The 22843-nt window shown below is 51.5% G+C and overlaps 1 protein-coding gene across 1 annotated transcript in view; it reads right to left on the minus strand.

Annotated features, from left to right (window-relative positions):
- DIO1 (iodothyronine deiodinase 1) overlaps window positions 1-22843 on the minus strand; it is a 365641-nt gene that overhangs the window by 175904 nt on the left and 166894 nt on the right. The gene's annotated exons all lie outside the window — the stretch shown is intronic.

Here is a 22843-nt window from a genome sequence, read left to right on the forward strand (position 1 = left end):
AGAGACCTTGTCTCAAAAAAAATAAAAAATAAAAACAACAACAACAACAACAAAAAAAAAACAACTAAAGAAAGAAAGAAAGAACGAAAGAATCACTGCTGCTCTGGCCAGGTGGTGGTGGTGCACACCTTTAATCCCAGCACTTGGGAGGCAGAGGCAGGCGGATCGCTGTGAGTTTGAGGCCAGCCTGGTCTACAGAGTGAGTCCAGGACAACCAAGGCTACACAGAGAAACCCTGTCTTGAAAAACCAAAAACCAACCAACCAAACAAAAACCTCCTGCTCTGCCTCTAGGAACCGGGTAAGAGAAGCAACACGGCTAGTGCCATTATTTCAGCCCCTGCCGTGCCATGGAAGATTGGCTGTGTGCATCCTAATGGATGCTTGCCCATGGAAGTGGCAATGGCTGCTGGGCCCGGTTCCTATAGATGCCACAGCTAGGCTGGGCCGCATGCTCAGAGTGAGGCTGGAGTGGAGGACATGGTTCCTTTTACATTGGAACTTTTGCTTGAATGCCTTGTGATCCTTGACCAAAACATTGACTGAAGTCCCGTGTGTCTCCGTCCTTGCTCCATCTTGCTCCTGTCATCAGCTCTTCCTCACTCAGAAGATGAGTTCTCTTAGGAGCCTTTTGGTACCTTTTTCTACTCCAGTCCCTCAGAGCTACTCCAGTCCCTCAGAGCTACTCCAGTCCCTCAGAGCTACTCCAGTCTCTCAGAGGTACTTCAGATCTCTCAGAGCTGCTCCTGTCCCTCAGAGCTGCTCCAGTCTCTCAAAGCTACTCCAGTCCCTCAGAGCTGCTCCAGTCTCTCAGAGCTACTTCAGATCTTTCAGAGCTGCTCCAGTCCATCCTCATGATGTTTCTAAGCTTACATCAGATTAAGGGGACTTCCTGCCCTTCCCTGTGAGAATCCCTAGGATTAATATGCAAATTAACACACCCTTCTCCAGAGCTCTACTTGATGGCAAGAAGTGGAACAATCTTGTTAATGAAAAATAAACAAACGATGCATTTATAATCTACTGCTTGTCTCTGCTCACTTTTACAGCATAATGATCATTCAAGGGTCCTGCTACAATAACTGGGATCTCCAAACTCACCCTGCTGACCGCTGGGATCAGGTTGAGGAGATGGAAGTCCCATTCCAGCACAGTCCATTCAGCAGCCCATGGAGCGTGCACTAGGGCCCAGCTTCTGCTGCCTGTGCGAGGCAGCTGCAGCAGCACACAGCAGCACACAGCAGCACACAGCAGTGTACAGCAGCACACAGCAGTGTACAGCAGCACACAGCAGCACACAGCAGTGTACAGCAGCACACAGCAGCACACAGTAGCGTACAGCAGCACACAGCAGTGTACAGCAGCACACAGCAGTGTACAGCAGCACACAGCAGCACACAGCAGCACACAGCAGTGTACAGCAGCACACAGCAGCACACAGCAGCGTACAGCAGCACACAGCAGCACACAGCAGTGGACAGCAGCACACAGCAGCACACAGCAGTGGACAGCAGCACACGGGCAGATGGCATTCCTGCTTTTGAGATGTGTCTAGGGTGGCCAAGAAGAACTGGGCAAGAGGGGACAGACCAGCTGGGACCGTGAAGAAAAGGCAGAGAGCGAAGAACCCTGGGAGGAAGAAATGAGCTAAGTGGAGGAGAGCGAGTAGCCTGGACACTGAGAGTTAGACCGGTTCAAGTTCAAGGTCTTCAGCTTGTTACTTGTGGAGGGCGTGGCGATACGCTGGAGTAGGGAAGTCAGTTAGCATAGGTGTTCCTGCAGGGCAGTCCTCGATCGACCCTGGGATGTCTGAACACAGCCTTTCTCTCCCCTGACCTCACCCTCAGTCTGAGTTGAGTACCTTTGCTCTGATGTGTTGTAACAGACTCTATCTCTTGGTTTCAGTCCTAGTTTGGTTTCTTTTCTTTGTTCTGTTTTGGTTTTTTGGTTTTTCAAGACAGGGTTTCTCTGGGTAGCCTTGGCTGTCCTGGACTCACTTTGTAGACCAGGCTGGCCTCGAACTCAGAGATCTACCTGCCTCTGCCTCCCCAGTGCTGAGATTAAAGGTGTGCACCACCACGCCTGGCTCTTTTTTATTTATTTATTTATTTATTTATTTGGCTTTCCTTTTTTTTTGCGGGGAGGGACAAGGTTTCTCTGTGTAGCCTTGGCTGTCCTGGACTCACTTTGTAGACCAAGCTGGCCTCGAATTCACAGTGATCCGCCTGCCTCTGCCTCCCGAGTGCTGGGACTAAAGGCGTGCACCACCACCGCCTGGCTTATTTGGTTTTTCAAGACAGGGTTTCTCTGTGTTAGCCTTGACTGTCCTGGACTCGCTCTGTAGACCAGGCTGGCCTCAAACTCACAGAGATCCACCTGCCTCTGACTCCCTAGTGCTGGGATTAAAGGCTCCTAGTTTGGTTTCTATTACTGTGATAAAAACCTCATGGCCAAAAAGCAACTAGGGGAGCAAAGGATGTATCTTAGCTTATGGTTTATAGTCCACTGGGAAGAAAAGTCTGGACAGGAACCTGGAGCAGGAACTGAAGCAGGGGCCATGGCGGAGCTCTGCTCACCAGTTTGTTCTCTGTATGGCTTGCTCGGCCAGCTTTCTTATGCAAGCTAGGGTCGCCTGCTCAGGGCCGGCATTGTCCACAGTGGGCTGAATCCTCACACATCAATCAGTACTCAAGAAAATGTCCCTTAGACTTGTCTATAGGTCAGTTCACTGAAGGCATTTTCTCAGCTGAGGTTCCCTCTTTCCAGAAGACTCTAGTTTGTGTCAAGTTGACAAAACAACAATTTTTTTTAATTAAAAAAAAAAAAACCACACCAACACTAACCAACAAAACAAAAAAGACACAACCAACAGTTTCCCTACCTCTCTTTCCAAGAGAGCCTGGGGTGCTGTCTTCCATGACGTTGGGCTGTGTAATGCTTGCTGATCTGTGTGATTTCCTCACTTTATAGTTGAGGGAACTGAGGCAGTGAAAGGAAAGATGCTTAAGGACACGGCTGTGACACACTGGAGTTGCCTAAAGGAGGAGCTACTTCCTTAAGCTAGGGGGAGCGAGATACAAACTGGGCCTTCCAGCCCCCAGGGCAGTGTCTGGTGGAGAAGGCCAGCATGGCGAAGCATGAGAAAACACCTCTGTCTTCACAGACGTGCCTGCGCCTGCGTTGATTATCTGTAGGAGCTGTGGGGGATGACAGTCCTTTTTGGTTTTTTGAGACAGGGTTTCTCTGTTACACAGAGCCCCTGGCTGTCCTGGACTCTCTTTGTAGACCAGGCTGGCCTCGAACTCACAGAGATCCGCCTGCCTCTGCCTCCGAGTGCTGGGATTAAAGGCGTGCGCCACCATGCTCAGCCAGTTGGGAATAACAGTCTATGGCAGTGTCTATTAGAACTGAAAGGGCTAAGCCGGGCGTGGTGGCGCACGCCTTTAATCCCAGCACTCGGGAGGCAGAGGCAGGCGGATCACTGTGAGTTCGAGGCCAGCCTGGTCTACAAAGAGAGTCCAGGACAGCCAGGGCTACAGAGAGAGACCCTGCCTCGAAAAACCAAAACAAACAAACAAACAAAAGAACTGAAAGGGCTGAAGCTGCCCTCCAGTCACCAGGCTCAGGCCGTAAAGAGTGGGACAGGATGGGCGCCACACAGCTCTGCAAGCTCACTGATGAGCAAGTGGGGCCTCCCATCCCACACGTCCACTGTGGGTCTAGCCTAGGCCGGAGCGTTGGGTCCTGCTGCCAGTTTGTCCCTGTAGGGCTGATGTCACAAAGGAGAGGGGACCTTAGCAAGCAAACACGTTGGTCTTGGGAAGATGCCCTTTAGACTGCTGGTCAGTGGATCCCTTTTCACTCTTACTCTAACTCAGTGTCACCGACCTTTGGGCAGGTGTTTAAGCTCGCTAGGTCTCGTTTTTCTCCCACGTGGATAAGGACAGAAACGCCCTCCTTGTACAATTATCCTGAGGATGAAACCGCTGATGGGTCCTGACTCTGAGCAAGAGCTTCTCAATGAGTCCTCAGATCTCGGGGTTGGAGAGGGCCTCCCGGGGAAGCAAGTCCCCGCCTGCCTCCTTTACTCACCTCGCCAGCCAGTCTGCCCGTTCTACCCTCAGTAGAATGATTCCACTGGGGCATCCTTGGCCTTGTCCCTCCTCAGGCCCTTGCCCCTCAGGTCCTTGTCTCCAGTGGTGCTTGACCGCAGATGTAAGACGATGATGTGCTTGTCACCCCGCACCCTGCACCTGCTTTGTTTTCTTCATAGCATCTACCTAAAATGTATTTGCAAACCAACACGTGTGCACGTGGAACACAGCCAGCCGGGGGTGGGGGGTGCCCCCACCCGGGGAGGGAAGCCAAGGCCTCCTTTCCTTACTCCCAACTCCAGTGCAATGGCAGCCAAGTTTTCCAGGGCACAGAAGCATCCTGAGGGACACAAGGAGACCACGCAGAAATAAACAAGGATTTTCCTCTCGAGCATCTTAGGGACAAGGACAGAATCCAAGTGACAGGCTCAACTTGCCTAAGTGCTGAGGGGGGCTCGGCGGGAGGACTGGGCCTCCAGGGGAGACTCAGCAGGTACAGGAGAGGGAATAGCATCTCAGGACAGGCAACAGCACAGGCCAGGGCAAGGGGCACACCATGCCCAGGAGTTGGGAAAAGGGCTGGGTGAGGAGCCCAGAGGTTTACTGGCTGAAATCGAAAAGGCAGAGGCAAACTGGGAGGTTGCTTCAAGCAGCAAGATGGCTACTCACAACAGAAATGCTCCCTCTGTTGTGAGCTTCCAACAGAGGGTGGCTACTGGACCAAGTGAGTGTAGTGGCCCTCACACTATGAAAGATGCCCTCTATTGGCTGACTCGACACAAATAAATCAGGTGGCCCAGGGATCTAAGCCCTGGATTCCAGCTGCCTTGGTCACATGTGACCTTGGTTTATCCACCTCAGGAGGCCCTTCCTGGCACCCCCAGGAGCCAAGTCAAGCTGGCTGATCACTAGAATCGGGTCACAGGGAACCAGAAGAGGCAAACACTGGGAGGTGACCCTGTAACTGGTCCTAGCTTACTCTGGGGCTCGCTCTGAGGAAGCTCTCTCAGTCTCCACTTCCGTGTCTATGAGTTGGAAACAATAGCAGAGACATTTGTTGAAATATGCTGCATGCCAGACATGTTTCTAGACCTCCCCCATCTACTTACTCGTTTTTCATTTTCTAATGAGTAACTATTCCCATTCTTTCCTTAAAAGCAAATTCAGGCAGGGCCAATGAGTAAAAGCCAATGAGATGAGTCAGTGCTGTCCAGTCTGAAGACCAGGGTGTCATCTCCAGAACCCACAGGGTGGAGGAAAAGAGCCAGCTCCGAAGAAGGGTCCTCTGACCTCCACACCTGTCCTGTGACATGTGCATGCACACACTTGTACACACACACGCACACACAGGGACACACACACACGCACACAGGGACACACACACACACACGGGGACACGGACACACACGCACACACAAAGAGTTAAAAGACAAAACATCCAGGCAGCAAGTCAGTCAGCAGAGCCCAGACCTTGGCCATTCTAGAAGGCGAGTGGGGAAGCTGAAGGAACAGGTAGATCCGGGCCATAACTCATACAAACTTCACGCTTGGCCCTCTAAGACTTGAAGTATTCTCCGCACATTAGTTCAGTTCATTTACTCTTTTTGATAACACTGTGAGGTGAAGTGCACACGTTGAGATCTATTTCATCGCCAGCGAGAAAAGATGCTCAAGATGCTAAGTTGTGTAACTCACCCTAGATCACAGGTCACAGTTCACAGCTCCCTGTAAGTGAAGAGTAATACTAAGACCCAGGATCATTCTGGACATTTCCCTTGGCTTTTTTGTTTCTTTGTTTTTTTGTTCTTCTTTGAGACAGGCTTTTCCTATGTATCCTTCACTGGCGTGGAGCTTGATATGTAGACCAGGCTGGCCTCAAACTCGCAGAGATCCGCCTGTCTCTGCTTCCCCAAGTGCTGTGATTAAAGGTGTGTACCACCAGGCTCAGTTTAGACACTTTACATACATTGACTGGCTAGGCCTCACTGCAGAGGGACTATGGGACAAAGAGTTGGGGCTCACCCATACCACATTGGGGAGCAGCTAGTCCTCCCGTGCATTTCATGTCAGAACCCTGTTAGCTTGTGCTCAGAATTGAGAGCTCTGTCTTGGCACAGTGCTCTGTGCAGAGAGTAGCGTCCCAAGTGCTGCCCTGTCTTACTCAGACCCCCTCAGAGGCTTGAAGAAAGGGTCTGGCTCCCAAGCCTCCAGGGGGAGCCTTAGCAAATGTCCCAGCTCAAGCCAGTTCCATGCCAGGTTTCCAGGAACTCAGGGTACCATGGGCCACCTGATTCCCATGCAGGCCACCAGAATACTTGGGCCTGCCAGGGCCACTGTGTCCTTCCCTCAGCCAGTGATGTTTGTGGGCCTTCCTCGTGTAAAACAGCCATGACAGGCTTCTTTCTAGCACCTGCAGTGCCTGTGGGACCTTGGCGGAGGGGGGTATCGGCTCCATCTTTTCAGCACACTGCCCTACCTGAACCTAGACCATGACTCAACGGCTCACCATGTCCCTGGCCACAGCCTCCCAGAGGGCATCAGCAAAAGCCCTGAATGGAGCTGCTGGCATCCCTGGAGATGTTCCAGTGGCTCCACCCTGAGACACACAGGCAATTTATTCCTCCAATCCTTACAGCCTCCATGCTTTGCAAGTAAGGACGTTGAGGCTTATGGGCTAATGGAGACCACCCAATTGATTTTAAAGTGGAAGGCGGGATGGAGCAGGGACCCAAGTAAGTCCGGGTCCTGTTGGGGGCTCTTCCTATGAAACCCATGGAGTCTCCCCAGTGCCATCTCCCACCTGCTGAAGGCTACTTCGGCAGTATTCATTCAAGCCTGGGGTGTGCTAGGCCCACAAGCAGTGGGTATCCAGTATGCGGTGACAGATATAAGTGCATTGGGGAGACCCACCAATAACAGTGACACAAAGCAAATACGCACTGACTAGAAGAGGAGCCCCAATAATGCCCTGGAGGGGAGGGAAGACGTCCCCCCCAAGAAGAGGGGATGCCCATACAGGGTTCTGAGAGAGAGTGCTGGGCAGGAGAAAGGGAGAGGGTAAGAAAAGCATGGCATTTTAGCCAGGATGTGTTTGCTGTTGGCTCAATGTAGGGTAGGAGGGAACGGAGGCACCAATGTCAGTAAGACTCCTGGAGGCAGGGAATGGCTGGGAAAAGACTTCTCTAAGAGGCCGAGGGTGTTCATGCCTTGATCTCCACGCCATGCGCCCTGAGACCCTCAAGTCATAAATCCTGCACCCAGGCTTACAGTGGAAGGCACCCCGAAAGAAGGCAAGGTGCCTGGAGGCACTGGACTCAGACTCAGGCCACCTGACTGCCAAGGTGGCCCTGTCTCTGAGGCAATCTCCTTTCTCCTTGCCCTGGGATGAGTGCACACCTGAGCACTGTGGGGGGTGATGGGGGCCCCCAGCCCTTGGGATTCCCCTGGCAACTCTGTTGACTAGGCCCCACCTGCCTCACCTGGCCCAGGGAGTTTCCCTGCCTGTGAAATCAAACACAAACAAACCTCAAACAGAAACTGGTCCACCCCTGAGCCCCAGGTAAGCACAGTCCAAACCTGTGGGTGCCAATGAATCTTCTGGCTGGTCTCCAGGACGTAGAAGGAGGCTGTTTGAATAAAGTCCCTCTTACTGGTAAGCACATAAGGCCAGGCAGTTTGCAGTTGGCAAATCACTTCCCCAGGTGTCCTCCCCTTAGTTTCTCACACCTGCATGTCACATGCTTGAGGCCACACAGAGCTGGTGATAGATTTAGGGTCAGAGACATAAGGACTCAGGAGAGAGCAGGCACTGGCCATACATTGACGAGATGGCTCCAGCTGACCAGTGTCATGGCCAAAGAGCCACAAAGGTCCAAGTGGCATGAGGCAGGCATGAATAGGGTGGCCTCTCAGAGAAAGGCAGCAGTGTCAGGCAGGCGAGGGGGCTCTCTGGGCAGAGGAACGGTGTAAACAGAGGCCTGGAGGCAGCGAGGCAGCTGGACAGTGGGGCACAAGGAGTGCTTCCCTGGGGCTGTCGCCTGACCCTTCACTAGTCAAGGCTTCTTCATCTTGGTTACATCTTCTAGTAACTTCGCTGTCAGTGTTTAAACCTGTGTCCCCATCATCGGAATCTACCGAAAGTGAACGGCCATGTTTAGGTCCCTTTCATGTCTTTAGGCCCCAGCACGGTGCCAGGAGACAGCAAAGGAATGATGAACGGAGCTGGGGAGAAGGCTCGGCTGGCAAAGTGCTTGCCACATAAGCCGAGTTCGATCCCCCTGGACCCCACCTTAAAAAGCTGACTATGGTGGTGCCTGCCTGGAACCCCAGGGCTGAGAAGGCAGAGACAGGGAGATCCCTGGGATTGTCAGGTGAACTGTTGTAACTGAGTCAGTGAGCTCTGGGTTCATCAGGAGAGCCCGTCTGGAAAAGTGTAGTAGGAAGGATTGAAGAAGACACCCAACGTCAACCTCTATGCACACACAGGGGTGAGGCGGGATGGAAGGGAGGGAGGCAGGGAGGGAGGGAGGGGGGAGAGAGAGAGAAAGAGGGGGGGAGGGAGGGAGAGAGAAGACTGAGAATGTGGTGCCAATGGGATACACAAAATAGCAGTCAGAGATTCTTCGGGATGGGAGTGAGAAGACATGAGCGTTGCAAATGGAGTTCTGAGTTAAACGTGTCCTTCTCAGCATGCCCCTCGCTGCCCAAGTCCCTTTAGTGTTCCCCTTGCCTGCAGTGGTAGATGGAGGAGAAGCTAGCCTTGGGGAGCAGGCACAAGGAGATGTGCCCTTGGTCACACAGCCAGAGGCTGGAACCAGGGCTGTGGGTGTCAGTGGGTACAAGAGCACACTCTTAGCCACAGCTGAGCTTGGAGCTGACAGGTGCTGTGTGGCAGTGTGGGGACCCCTACCAGGAACTGACCCTCCTTCCCTAGCCCGGCTGTGGAGTGGTAGGGACACTGGACAGGAGGCTCACTCAGTAGCAAATGTCCAGGACAGCCTTGTGGTCCTAAACAGACACGTGGCTGTGTGCCTCTCTGCTGGTGTTCACAGGCATGGCCAGACAGGCAGGGCAGGGCATAGGTGTCAGGGCCAAGTGTTTGTGTCAGGGCGTGCTTGCATGTGTTCATGTGTCCAATGCTATTCTCCATGTCCCCTCCTGCAGGCCTGGCCTGTTTTTGTCTAAGACATTCCGTCTCCCACATACCTCATGAGAGTGCGGCAGAAGCAGAGAGAAAAGCTAGCTTGTACGCACGTGTGTGCAGGTGCAGTCACATGCGGGGTTTTGTGTACATGTGTGTGTGTGTGTGTGTGTGTGTGCATATATGTGTCTATGTATACCTGCTCTTTCTAGAATAGCCTGAGTTCTCTCTCCCTCTGGCCCCTCTGACCCTGCCCAGCATGCTGTTGGGGTCCTTGGGGGTCTGGGAGGAAGAAGAGTGAGTCTGAGAGAGAAGAGACAAGCATGTCCTTGACTGTGTTCCTGTGTCCCTGAGCCAGAGGGAGGGCCAAGCTCCAAGGGACTGCTCCCCACTCTCGGAGCCCACCTGGCAGAGGCCTGGGCTGGCGGTGGACACAGCGCCACCTTGTGGGCCACAAGAGGTAAATGGCAACAGTGCAAAGCAGATGGCTACCCTCAGGAGTAGGGATGGGAGGATGGCCAACCCTGCCAGTCTTTACGGTTGGCTCCTTCTCCTCCCACCCCTGCGACACCAGCCTTCCTTACCTTCACTGTCTCCAGTAATTGTTCTGAGTTTGTCCTGCTGGAGGGGGGGTGGGGGGGGACGATATTTGAGGTGTGAAAAGGGCAGGGAGTCCAGGGATGGCAACTAAAGACTTCTGCAGGAGGACAGTCCCTCAGGGTAATTTTAAAGGCTGAAATATGAGCCTGGACACGTGGGAAATGCCCTGGATGGACGAAAGATCTTGGGTAACAAGACCCAAAGCATTAAAGATGACTGACTGATGGAGCCGGGCGCGGCGGTGCACACCTTTAATCCCAACACTAGGGAGGCAGAGGCAGGCGGATCTCTGAATTTGGGGCTAGCCTGGTCTACAAAGCGAGTCTAGGACAGCCAAGGCTACACAGAGGAACTCGGTCTCAAAAAAAAAAAAGTTTAAAAAAGACGATTAACAAGTATGTTGAGCTAGCAGTACTTGAGACTGCGTGGAGTGGAGCCCATGTGAAGGGCAGCAGGCATGAGACTGAGAAATGGTAGAGTTCTTGACCACAGAATGCCTGTAGTGCCAACCCGTGGACCTAGGCCACAGAATGCCTGTAGTGCCAACCGTGGGCTGGCTCATAACAGGGCATCAGAGGGAACACTGGGAAGGAACTGACAAGATCATGGTAACTTACTGAGCTGACACGCACATAAAATATACTTTTAGTTTTTTTTTAATATTTATTTATTTATTTATTTATTTATTTATTATGTATACAGTGTTCTGCCTGCATGTACACCTGTAGGCCAGATGAGGGCATCAGATTACATTATAGATGGTTGTAAGCCACCATGTGGGTGCTGGAAGTTGAACTCAGGACCTTTGGAAGAGCAGATGGTGGGTGCGCTTACCCACTGAACCATCTCTCCAGCCCTCTACTTTTAGTTCTTATTTGTTTATATTTTGTTCTATTTCTTTTGTATTGAGACAAAGTCTTGCTCTGTAGCCCAGGCTGGCCTCAAACTCTGCATCCTCCTGCCTCAGCTTCTTGAGTGCTTGAATTACTGGTGTGTGTTACAACACCCTTCCTATAACTCTTTTAAAGTGCTCAATTCAGCTGGGTGGTGATGGCGCACGCCTTTAATCCCAGCACTCGGGAGGCAGAGGCAGATGGATCGTGTGAGTTCGAGGCCAGGCTGGTCTACAAAGTGAGTCCAGGACAGCCAAGGCTACACATTAAGCTCCCTCCCCATTCTCCTGAAACTGTCCACTTGCATCCTATCTGTATGGATTGATCAGTTCCGCATATTTCATATAATTATGAAATGTCATGCTGTGTCATACACTATGTGGTCTTTTGCGTCTGGTTATGCCCATAACACCGCGGTATTATCAGCACTTTGCGCCTGTGCTGGAAGTGTAGCTCTTGAGTAGTGAGCATTTTCCCAGCACGCTGAAGGCCCTGAGTCCGGAAGAAAACAGAACCACAAAACAACCACTTCACCTGGGTGTGGTAAGATGCGCATCCGTCATGCCCGCATGCTCCGGAAGTAAAACAGAGAGATTCTAGTTCAAAGCCCGTCTGGGTTACGTAGAGAGACCATGTCTTTAAATCATTCTGGGGGTGGGGCAGTGGCTCAGTGATTAAAGAGCTTGCTGCACACGTGTGAGGGATGGAGCTTGGATCTCCCAGAAGCTACGTGAGGCCAGGTGGGCGTGGCAGCTAGCCTTCGTTCTGGTGGTCAGACAGATGAATGGGCTCTCCTTAGCAAGCCCGCCAGCCAGACTACTGTATAGGCAAGCTCTGGGTTCAACTAAGAGGCCCACCTCCATGAATAAGGTGGACAGTGACTGTGCAAAACTACCTATGTCAACCTCAGGCCTCCACACACGTGCACACACGTATGCAAACATACATGTGTACAAACACACATGCATATGAAAGAAAAGTACAAAAAACTTCCTTTTTATGAATGAGTAATATTGATGGTCATTAACTTGGGGTGGATTGTAGCAGATAAGCTTATGAAAGCTGGATATACAGTACACCAGACACACCTAAGTTACTGGACAGAGCTGACGCTCACCCTTGTGACTGTGTGGCTGCTTGGGAGCCGTGGCTTGCTGCTGCCACCACCGTTGCCACTGCCACTGTTGCTGCCCAGTATCATGAGAGAGCATTGAACTGTATATTACCAGCCTAGGAAAAGACCAGATTCAAATGTCAAAGGAAAGTTTCATACTGAATATCATTTTTTAAAATTTTATCTTATATTCCGGGGCTGGAGAGATGATGGCTCAGTGGTTAAGAGCACTGCCTACTCCTCCAAAGGATCCGGGTTCAATTCCCAGCACCCACATGGCAGCTCACAACTGTCTGTAACTCCAAGATCTGACACCCCAACACCAATGTACACAAATTAAAATTAAATAAAAATTTAAAAAATTTAATCTTATTTTTGGTTATGCATGCCTCTGTGTGTGCATGCGCATGTGAACGCAATTGCCCTCGGAGGACAGAAGAGGGCTTCAGAGCTCCTGGGGCTGGAGTTTACAAGCAGTTGTGAACCACTCAACATGGTTGGCTGGGAGCTGAACTCAGGTCTGATGTAAGAGCAGCACTCACTCTTAGCTGTGAGCCATCTCTCTGTGCCCCAGTGTCACTTCCATATGGCCACAACACTGGAAAGCCGGAAGCCAAACAGTTGTCGGGACCACCAATATCCTGTGGCATGCAGCCGGCAAGTTGCTCACCCACTCAGGGTGAGCATTTGAGCTGCGCAGGCTCACTTTTGATCCCTCCTGTGTCCCTGTAGTGGTATTTTATGTTATGGAGGCAAGCAAGGTGCTCCATCAAGGGATATGGTAGGTGATGGGGAGGCTGAAGGATGGGACAAGAAAGAAGCCTTGAGCCACGCCGAGGAAGCTGGACCTGTATGATCTGATCTGATCACATGGAGGCTGAGAGCTAGAGGTACCAGCATCCTGTCCCCAGCAGCTCTCAGAGGGTGGCTCAGGGACAAGAGTTAAGTCTGACTCCCTCTTCTGCATCCCCAACATAAGTCTGGCACAGACTAGGAAGCCTGGCTCGAAATGTGAGTCAGGTACCCAGAATGGCACAACAGTGGGGTGACTCCAAGAGCCGATACAGAAGGACTCAGTGTGAGAGAGTTCTAGAAGAAGGCTTTTAAGCAGTTGGGCTAAGATGCTCACCCAGGTCTGGCTGAGTGGCCTTGCATGAGTCCTCCCGCCTCTCAGGCATTTATTTGAGCAGCCAGCTTCTTGGGGGCTGTGTCCTCCCTACCGCCTTACGCAGGTCCAGCCTCCTGTTTGCTGCTGTGACCCAGAGCTTCTGCAGAGGGAAAGCTCCCACCTTAGGAAGTGCTGATGAGAGTCCCCCCCCCCCCCAACCCCCACATGTTATGTGCCTCTGGAAAGGAGGTAGCTGGAGAAGGGATGACTAGAAGCTTCCAGATGCTCTGCCAGAGCTGTTAGGATTCCAAAATAATTTTCTTTCTCTCTCCTAAGCTGAGATTCCCCCCCCCATAAGCTCCAGATGCACCAGATGGGAGCGAGTAGACATGTGAGAGAAGCTGAGAGACTCTAGAGAAATAGGAAATCTAGGGCTGGCCCTGGCCAGACGGCTTGAAGGATAGATAGTGTGGGAGACAGGAGAAAGAACTAGATCCCACCTGGTCTTGTACCCAAACCAGAACGCCCCATAGGCTCTGAGGAGCCCAGAGCGTTGCTCTGGCCCTTGGAGCTTCTGATTTAGTGGGTCGCTGGTAGGAACCAAAGGTCCTCTTTTCTACACGTACCAAGTGATGCCTTTGACACAGGCGAGAGCCACCTGCCCCATCGCTCCCCTCTGGAGCCTGAATAGCCTTGGCTTTATAGGGAGATGCTCACAGGTTCTGCCCTTCGAGGCTCAGAGGCTGGGAGTCCCCCCTGTACCCCTCAGGCTGTGCCATTTCTCAGCAGAGGGATCTGAGAGCTTCCACGTGCCAGGACCTACCACTTCCCCTAAAGACTTTCTGTGGCTCTTGGAGCCCTGTGCACACAGGAAAGATACCAGGGAGCTGACATCCATCCTCCTGCAGTAGATCCTGGACAACGACTGGTGGATGCATGGCTCAGCTTTGTCACCACCTGACAGGGACAGCTTTGAGGCACGTGCTTGGCTACGATGCAGAATTCCTCTCTGAGGCTGAGCCTGGCTGGTGACAGCAGAGACTGTCTGGAGGGCAGTCCCTCTGCGGGCTTCTCTCCTTCCATGAAGAGTCTTCCAGTCACTTCTCACGTAAGCCAGTTGTTTCAAAGCCTCACACCAAGTTGTGTTAATTGCCGACCATGAATGGTAGCTGTGCTCACCAAGCACCTACTCTCTGCCAGACACTGTGTTCATATGACCTTGTCTGATCCCCCTTTCCAATGGGTACCATCACCTCAGTGTCACTGGCACATAGGATGTCCAGATTCAGAGAGGGGAGGTGGCTTGACAGAGCACTCGCTGGTGAGCATCCGGTCCACAGCAGTCAGACTCCACTCTCTGAACCCAGCCCTGTTGGCCCCTGGATAGTCCAACCTGGGAAAGAGGAGGTGGCCGAGGGTCCCAGGATGGGATCATGGTTTTCCTGCGGCATGGAAATGGAGGAGCAGCGTGACGCCGCCCATCAGTCTTGTTCATTGAGGGTCTGGTGAGGGGGACACTTAAGAGGACTGTAACTTCGGGGCTGTTTCGAGGCTCCCCATGGCTGTTTTGAGGCTCCCCTGGAGACTCAGGAGACCTCTGAGGAGAAGAAGTTCCTACTTTGGGTACAACAGCAGGATTCCACTTTGCAATGGCAGATGGCTGAAGCTGCGACTCCATGTTCAGGCGGTGCCAAAACATTGCTAATGGGTTTGTGGGACAGAACAGGGTCTTTGTCAGCGGAAGTGTAACATTTTACTTTTAACTTTAGTCTCAAAGCATGGTCTGAAGCAGACATTCTTGCCCTATAAAGAAGCCTCCGTTGGTAACAATGACGTCACAACTCATGTACACTATAGCCAAAGCCCTTGATGGCACAAAGGCCCCTGTTGGATGCCAGGCTGGACCTGCTTTCCAGGCAGAAGCTCCAAAAGTGTCCCCCTCCCATTTGACCTCAGTTTTCCCAAGTGTGACAAGGGAGACAGCCGAACACAGTCATGGCCCCGTGGCCTTGTGCTCTCTGGGGGTCCCAGGTTTGTCAGGACCTGTGGCTCTCCCGTGGGCCCACTTGGCAAATCCTGGCAGGTCGTTATCTCAGATTACAGATCTGTAACTGAACCTGCAGGGCCGTGGTGCCAGGCTCAGCTGTAAATCCCAGCTGGAAGGCAGCCGGGAGAGATAGATTATTCTGGCTCTTCTTGAGATTGGGGACAGCCTGTCTAGGGTGCTCGTGTGGACAGCAAGGGGAGCTGACAAAGGCATCCCCTGGGGTTGAGACACTCAGTGGAGGGCACAGGCGACAATGCCTGTCAATAAAAAGGCTGCATCAGATCAGCCTGCTGGCCCCAGTGCAGATGCTGGCTGGGAGCAGGCATCCCTGAGTGCAAGTTACGTCGATTGCACTCCAGGGTCCGCTGAGTGTCCTCCATGTCATCGATTCCTTCTAGAAGGCGTTCTCAGGAGTGGGCTGAGAAAGTATCCCTGCAGACGTGTTAAAAATGAAGATGGTGGGCCGGGCGTGGTGGCTTACGCCTTTAATCCCAGCACTCGGGAGGCAGAGGCAGTCGGATCGACATGAGTTGGAGGCGAGCTTGGCTTACAAAGCGAGTCCAGGATAGCCAGGGCTGCACAGAGAAACCCTGTCTTGAAACAAAAAATTGAAGGTGGCAGAGCTGTGATCCCAGCACCCAGGAGCAATAGGCAGCAGGATTGACACATTTGAGGTTGGTCTGGGCTACATAAAGGATTTCAGGTTAACTTGTGCTTTTTTTTTTTTTTTTTTTGGAAGGTGGGTGTGTGGGAGGGGCAGAAGTGAACAGATGGGAGGTGAGGATGAGACTGAGGCCAGCTGCTTTACTAAGCGCTGTATGATTTACTCGGGGCATTAAAAAGAACGTGACACCACTGGGCTTTGCTACTACCCATGGGCCTTGCTCACCTCACTCAGTGCCCCCCCTTCCCCCAACCTGTTGAGTTAGGTAGGTGGGATGATTTTGCTCCACACTCACAGACACCGTGACCCGAAGAGGCATGGGTGATGGAGCGGGTAGAGCCACAGAGCTGTGTCTTCCCGCTGGGCCGCAGTTTCTTGCTCACGCTGGCCTCCGGTGGGCAGCCATGGAAATAAAGGAACCGGAAAACATAGGAGCATAGGAGCAGTACAGCCAGCGGAGACCGGGGTCTACACCTCAGCACTCTGCGGCCTCCGGCAAGCAGCCTCCTGCCTGGTTTCTGGATTTGTAATATAGCATACCTCAAAGGATTATTTGAAAGGATTAACTGAGATACTGTAGCTCTGTTTCTGTAGGGTATACGAAGAGCTTCTCATTGGTGTCTGGTTGGGGACACAAAAAGTGTGCAAGTGAGGAAAGTAGGAGGGAGGGAGGGAGACAGTACCTTTCTGTACACTGTAAGATGTTTGTAGGGATTTTTGTTTTGTTTTGTTTGTTTTTCTTTCTTTCTTTTTTTGTTTTTTTGTTTTTTTGAGACAGGGTTTCTCTGTGTAGCCTTGGCTGTTCTGGACTCGCTTTGTAGACCAGGCTGGCCTTGAACTCACAGTGATCCGCCTGCCTCTGCCTCCCGAGTGCTGGGATTAAAGGCATGCGCCACCACACAGAGTTTCTCTGGGTAACAACCCTGGCTGTCCTGGAACTCACTCTGTAGACCAGGCTTGTCCCGGGAACTCACAGAGATCCGCCCGCCTCTGCCTCCTCAGTGCTGGGATTAAAGGGTGTACACCTGGCTGTTGGGAGTTCTGGTCTGTTTGTTTTGTTTTGTGTTTTGGGACAGGGGTTCTCTGTTTACCTTGGCTCTCCCAGAGTCTCTTTATAGACCAGGCTGGCCTCGAACTCACAGCACCACCTTACCCAGCTCTTTAGGGAGTTTTTTTTGTTTTGTTTTGTTTTTGTTTTTGTTTTTGGTTTTTCCACACGGGGTTTCTGTGTGTACCCTTGGCTGTATGTAGACCGGGCTGGCCTCGAACTCACAGCAATCCACCTGCCTCTGTCTCCCCAGTGCTGTGATTAGAGGGAAGTACCATCACTGCCTGGCTAGGGAGTTCTTTATCCTGATAAATTAGTGAATTTTGGAAACCAAGATACAGTGTAACAAGTGCTTAGCACAAATCTGACATTTAACCAAGACGTATAGTTACAAACAGCCCTGTCTCTTCGGAGACAGTAAGGGCCAACCGCACTTGACTCCTACTGACTCAGTTGAGCAGCCAGCACCTAGTTGGCTGTGTGGGAGATGGAGGCTGGCCTCCCAGGAAGGGGACAAAAGTCAGTCCCACAGCCTGCTTTGAACCCCTCTCTGCAGCCTCCTACTGCGTCACCTAGGGGAAGTCAGTGTCCGGAGCCATCAATTTTTCCTGTCTTAAATGAGACCAATGATGCTTGTTTGCTGGGCTTTGGCCTGGGGTGTGGGACAGCTGGACAGAGGGTTTGTGAGGCCACTCTGGGGGTCAAGGTGGAGATGAACCCTTCCTAACCTGGCCTACGCTGTCTCTGTAGACGCACCTAAGCCAAGAGCTGGTCTAACCAGTCACCAGAGGGCTGTAGACTGCAGCAGAACCCAAAATCTGAGTGTGACTAAAGAAGCTTTGCCTCAGCCACTCCCCCCCACCCCCGGGGCGCTTATGCTAATCCCATTCCCACCAAAGCCACTCAGACTAATGAAGCTTCCTCCACGCCCGCCCACGCCACACCATCTGTCAGCAGATCTGCAGGGTCTGAAGCCTCGTGAGCCACCTGGAGACAGGCTGAGCCTCCGGGGTTGGGGGGTGGGGGCGGTGGGGTTCATCCCAACTTCCCTCAGTGCAGTGAGTGGGTCCCGCTCAGCTACATCTGGGCGATCACTGGGGATCTGCGGAAGAGAGATGCTGGAGGTCTCCTGTCGCTCCCCCATCCCCACCCGACGTACACACAAACACCGCCATCCATCAGGAGGAATATGTAAGTTACTATTATGGGATGTTCAGATGGCATTACATCCCAGGACAGAAAATGAAGCCAGGGCTGAGGAAGGATGTGGCCTGAGCCCTGCCTGGCTTTCTACTCCATGCTTTCACTACAGGTGTGTGTGTGTGTGTGTGTGTGTGTGTGTGTGTGTGTGTGTGTGTGTGTGTGTGTGTGACTCCTGACCTGTACCAAATTTTGCTGTAGTATGGATGTGAATCAGAGTGCTCCCCACAGCGGGGGTGGGCAGGAAGGTAAAAGTCTGAGGTGCTGCAAGTGCTCTGTCATCTGCACCTGGTTGTTACTAGGAGTTTTCTATCTATCTATCTATCTATCTATCTATCTATCTATCTACCTACCTATCCAGGTATCACCTGTTAGTGTGTGTATGGGGGGGGATGTTGCATGTGCCATTGTATGTGTTTGGAAGTCAGGGGAAAACTTTGTGGAGTTGGTTTTCACTTTTATGTGAGTTCTAGGCATAGAACTCAGGTCATCAGGCTTGCGTTGCAAGTGCCTGTACCTACTGAGCCATCGTGTTAGCCCAAATATCTTTCTGTCTGTCTGTCTGTCTGTCTATCTGTCTGTCTGTCTCTCTCTCTCTCTCTTTCTCACACACATACACACACACACACACACACACACACACACACACACACACACACAATTTGTTTTATTTATTTTTTAAAAGATGTATTTATGTATAGGAGTGCTCTATTTGCATGTACACCTGCAGGCCAGAAGTGGGCATCAGATCCCATTATAGATGGTTGTGAGCCATCATTTTTGTAGCTGGGAATTGAACTCAGGACCTCTGGAAGAGCAGCCAGTGCTCTTAACTTCTGAGCCATCTCTCCAGCCCACATTTGTTTTATTTTATGTGTATTTTTATATCAGAGAGAGAGAGAGAGAGAGAGAGAGAGAGAGAGAGACCCAATATGTAGGTGCTGGAAACTGCTAGTAGCTAAGGCCTTTGCTGGTCCAGGCCAACTAGGCCCTCCACAGACTTAGGAAACCCACTCTTCCACCCAGCTCCCAGCCCTCTTGTCATCATTCCTTACCTCAGATTGCTGTGGTGCAGTGACTGGGGTCCCTGTCTGGTTCATCTCTGAGGGGAGAGGCTGTCATGTGAGTTGGGGTGAGGAAGGAGGTGTCCCATAAGCACCGTCATTTGTGAGGGAATGTGTTTATCTTCAGCAGGGCTGCCGTAACACGCTGTTGGCTGATTTTTTCAGTCTTATTGTTTTTGTGTGTGGTGTATATGTACATATGCATTCATGTATGAGTGGGGGTGGTGCCTGCGTGATCCTGGGTGGCCAGAGGTCAGTCATTGGGTATCTCCTTCTGTACCTCTATTTTTTGAGATAAGACTCTCAATGAGGCCGGGCAGTGGTGGCGCACGCCTTTAATCCCAGCACTTGGGAGGCAGAGGCAGGCGGATCGCTGTGAGTTCGAGGCCAGCCTGGTCTACAAAGCGAGTCCAGGGCAGCCAAGGCTACACAGAGAAACCTTGTCTCGAAAAAAAAAAAAAAAAAAAAGACTCTCAATGAACCTTCTGCTCATCGATTCAGCTACACTGGCTGGCTAGTAAGCCCCTGGAGTCCCCCTGTCTCTGCTTCCTCAGTGATGAGATCAGAAGGACAAGGCTTTAAAAAAAAAGCAATGTTGCCAGGACCTGAACTAATACCTCATGCTTGTGTAGCAGGCACTGAACCATCTCCTCAGTGACTGAACCATGTCCTCAGTGACTGGACCATCTCCTCAGTGACTGGACCATCTCCTCAGTGACTGGACCATCTCCTCAGTGACTGGATCATCACCTCCTCAGTGACTGAACCATCATCTCCTCAGTGACTGTATCATCACCTCCTCAGTGACTGGATCATCATCTCCTCAGTGACTGAACCATCTCCTCAGTGACTGAACCATCTCCTTAGTGACTGGACCATCTCCTTAGTGACTGGGCCATCTCCTCAGTGACTGGACCATCTCCTCAGTGACTGGATCATCATCTCCTCAGTGACTGGACCATCTCCTCAGTGACTGGACCATCTCCTCAGTGACTGGATCATCACCTCCTCAGTGACTGACTGGACCATCTCCTCAGTGACTGGACCATCTCCTCAGTGACTGGACCATCTCCTCAGTGACTGGATCATCACCTCCTCAGTTACTGACTGGACCATCTCCTCAGTGACTGAACCAGCTCCTCAGTTATCACTCTGTTGACTTACGTGACAATTAATTTCCCTGGAGACTGAATCTAAGATCAAGGTGTTGGCAGAGCCTTCTCAGGCTTCTCTCTGCTTTTCCAAGAGCCATGTCCTTGCTGTTTCCACAAGGTGTCTGTGTAGTCTGCATCCTCACAGTCTCTTTCCGTAACAGCATCATCATATAGGAGTAGGAGGACATTTGCATAAGATCTCAGTCAGCCCCAGTTACCTCTTCCCAGGCCTTTCTCAAATGCAGTCAATCTTGAAGCACAGAAAGGTGGGCCGTGAATTTAGGAGGACACTACCTGTTTATAGACGTGTGGTAAGATGGCGGGTACATAGTGAGAGGTCCAAGGAGGACACTGAGTAGGGCAGCAGGCAGTTGGTCAAGAAGGATCTTCATTTCTGGGCCTCAGGTTAGATTCCAGCCACTGGAGAAAATGAGGAGGAGGAAGAGGAGAACTAAATCCTATTTGGAGAGAGTGGGAGGACAGGGAAGGCATACTTGCTGGGGTTGTGAGATAGAGAATAGACGTAGATTGGGTTCATAGGATTTCTCAAGGACTGGTAGCTCTGAGGTCATTTTCCAGCATAAATAAAGAAGATAGCCAATAAAGATGTAAGGTCTCTTACAGGCAATGTAATGCCCAGACATTTAGAAACACACAAACACCAGCCTCTTCTCTTCCTCCAGAGCAGTGGTTCTCAGCCGTGCTAATGCTGTGACCCTTTATTACAGTTCCTCATGTTGTGGTGACCCCAACCCTAACATCATTTCATTGCTACTTCATAACTGTTCGCTACTGTTTAATCGTAGTGTGACTGTCTGATGTGCAGGGTATCAGATGAGGTGCAGGATATCATCTGATATGTGACCCTCCCCCAGGGGGGTCACGGCCCACAGGTTGAGAACTGCAGCACTGTTGCTTCCCCAGCTAAGGAATGGAGGCCCTAGAACTGAAGCCGCTTGTTTGAGGTTACTGGGAGAGTAGCAGGGAGCCTGTGAGCAGTGTCCTTAAAGGGACTCACAGGGATCTGGGGAGACCCCCCCCACCCACCCACAGAACTCACCCTGCAAGGTCACTGAAGAATGCATGCTACACCGGCCCCACTGTGAGGGGAGGGGGGAAGGGGGGATGGGGGGTAGGGAGGGAGGGGGGGATGGGGGCAGGGAGGGAGGGAGGGCGGAGAATGGGGCAGATGTTCCTCAGAGGCTCAGAGGCTCAGACATAACAAGCAGATCTGGAGCACTCCAGATTGGGGAGTAGCGATGTGGCTTTAGGGACTTGTCCCTAAGTCAGAGAGGGAGACAGTCGCCCAGGGGCAGCCCCACCACCAGGGGTGCCCCATGCTACTCTGTGCTCCTGATGGGCTGTGACAAAAAGGGGAATTCATCGAGGTGCTCTTATTGCCCCCAAATAATTCCAACCCAGTGAGGAGCAAATTGTCTAGACATCCAGACTGAGGGGCTGTCTGTAAAGGGCCCGACTGGTGCTGCTCAAGCCTGGAAAGGCTGTGAGAACAAGAAAAGATGGAAACTGCCCCAGCGCAAAGGCACGAAGGCACGAAGGCACGAAGGCACGAAGGCACGAAGGCACGAAGGCACGAAGGCACGAAGGCACGAAGGCACGAAGGCACGAAGGCACGAAGGCACGAAGGCACGAAGGCACGAAGGCACGAAGGCACGAAGGCACGAAGGCACGAGACTGAGTGTGGGGGATCCTGGGTTAGAGAAAGAACATTAGCGGCAAAGTGAGGACGTCAGTTAACAGTAGTGTGCCAACCGCGGGCTTTTCTTTTCTTTTCTTTTTCCTTTTGGTTTTTGGAGACAGGGTTTCTCTGTGTAGACTTAGCTGTCCTGGACTCACTTTGTAGACCAGGCTGGCCTCGAACTCACAGCGATCGCCTGCCTCTGCCTCTCGAGTGCTGGGATTAAAGGCGTGTGCCACCACACCCAGCTAACAGCAGGCTTTTCATTCTGACAAATATCCCACATGTAGGATGCTAACTGTCAGATGCTCAGTGGGTGAGTGCTTGCCACCAAACCCAATGACCTGAGTTGTTCTCCGGAATCTACACAGTGGAAGGAGAGAACTGACTGCTGGAAGTTGTCCTTTGACTTAAACAACACACACACACACACACACACACACACACACACACACACACACACACACACCCCACAGTAATTTCATTTATTTATTTACTTATGTAATTTATCTACTCATGAATTTATTTATTTATCATGTGCATTGATTTTTTTTTTTTTGCCTGAATGTATGTCTGTGTGAGCTTGTCAGATCCCCTAGGACTGGAATTATAGACAATTGTGAGCCACTGTGTGGGTGCTGGGGATTGAACCCAGGTCCTCTGGGTTAGCTTAGCTTAACTCTCTTAATGACTGAGCCATCTCTCCAGCCCATGATTTAAAAAAAAAAAAAAAGACTTCTTTTTCCTTTTTCTTTGGTTTTTAGAGAGACAGGGTTTCTCTGTGTAAAATAGCCCCGGCTGTCCTGGAACTCACTCTATAGACCAGGCTGGCCTCCAACTCACAGAAATCCACCCGCCTCTGCCTCCCAAGTGCTGGGATAAAGGCGTGCACTATCACCACCTAGCTAGACTTTTAAAAATTAAGTATTAAGTTAGCATACAAAGTAGTAATGGGTTTCTTCTGTTTCAAAGTTGCTATTATTCTGCCTTCAGAGTGCTGGAATTAAAGGCATGTGCCA

Source organism: Acomys minous, assembly GCF_964271855.1.
Source record: "Acomys minous genome assembly, chromosome: 6".
In the NCBI taxonomy this organism is placed as follows: Eukaryota; Metazoa; Chordata; class Mammalia; order Rodentia; family Muridae; genus Acomys; species Acomys minous.